This window comes from Otolemur garnettii, unplaced genomic scaffold, assembly GCF_000181295.1.
Source record: "Otolemur garnettii isolate 467f Iridium unplaced genomic scaffold, OtoGar3 scaffold00010, whole genome shotgun sequence".
NCBI lineage: Eukaryota > Metazoa > Chordata > Mammalia > Primates > Galagidae > Otolemur > Otolemur garnettii.
In genome coordinates, this window is record NW_003852405.1 from 36,452,344 (window position 1) to 36,453,997 (window position 1,654).

A 1,654-nucleotide genomic window follows, 5' to 3' on the forward strand; every position below is an offset into this window, starting at 1 on the left:
GGCTGATGCTGGGGCTCAGGGACACAGCGGGAAGGGAGTGGCATTGCAGGCGTCCCTTCTTCCCGGCCAGGAGAGGCTGCGGCTGCTCAGTCGTGAAGTTTTTCTCTTTTCTCTCCTTTCTTTTCTGGTCCCTGTCATTCATTCTTCTCCTGTTTCCCTCCATCCAGACTCACGTCAAAGCAGGACAGTCTCCCGGACTACTCTGCCGGGTCAGAAGATCAAACGTAAGGTCCTTTCAAGCACTAACAATAACAAGAATTAGAAAATACACCTAATGATGGTACAATTAATAATGGTGGTTTCACTCAGTGCAGGAGAAGCAACTGCGGGCATTGGAACAGTGCAGACAGGAGTGGACTGTGTGGGGGAACATGGGCCTGACTTTTCAGCCCCTCAGATCCCAACACATGTCTTCCAATGTATGCTCCAAAAGTCTGCTTGTCAAAAATGCTGATTCCATTACATCAAGTTTAAGATTTAGATCATTCAGGTGATGCTGCCAGAGGTGAGAAAGTCTTGTAGGGCAGATCTGTGACACAGTCATAGCTCTTAGTGGGGCAGCATCTGACATGCCGTCTGGCCCCTAGGGAGTGTGGGTGGGGGCAGGGAGAAGCACCAGAGCGACGCAGACTATGGACACGTCTTCAGCCTTCCTGTGCCAGCCCAGCCCTCCCTGGACTCTGAGACTAGTATCCTGGGCCAGCCTAACATTTCCAAACCTACCCCAGCTCCTAGCACACCAGCCTGCACTGAGCCAGGGCCCATACTTGTTCCAGGAGGAGAACTGGAAATTGAATATGGGTTATCTACCCACAAAGAATGCCTTTTAGCTAAACAAGTTGGCTCACGACTGTATCCCAGTCCTTTGGGAAGCTGAGGCAAGAGGATCGCTTGAGCCCAGGAGTTCAAGACCAGCCTGAGCAAGAGCAAAATCTTGTCTCTACAAAAAAATAGAAAAATTAGCTGTGTATCATGGTAGTCCCAGCTAGTCAGGAGGCTAAGGCAGGAGGATCACTTGAGCCCAGGAGTTAGAGGATGGTAGGAGCTGTGACACCATAGCACTCACCAATGGTGACAGAGTGAGACTTTGTCTCAAAAAAAAAGGAATGCCTTTTATGAGAACAACAGCTAGTTAAATGTGAGCTTCACTTCACCATCTTGATCAGACCACAGCAGTTCATCCAGAAACTAGAAACTTTTCTTCCTGTAACAGAGTGGTAGGTCTTAGCACATCCAAGTTAAATCTATGCTGAGACTTATAACTTACAAGTTAAATCTATGCTGAGACTCTGACGTGGAGCCCACAGTCAGGTAGTCACATTTTTAGAAGGCAAATGTAAAGGTCTACCAGTTTTGACACATTGATCCAGGAAAACCTTGTAATTCCAGCACTGTCCTTCACTGACTGAGACGTCCCTTCCAGACACCAACAAACCTTCCTTGACTGCACACAGAGGGTACCTGAAAATGTACACACATTTTAAGAAAGGGGTATTAAAATTGCAATGCTCCATATATCCCAGTAATGTTTGCTATCTTACATACTGTAGCTTCTATTTCTCGAAATTATAAAAGTCAAGTGTGACTTGAGTCTTACAACTTTAAAACCAATTCTTTCTTTCTTTAAACGTGTACACAAGTTTGTGGCTCCTCC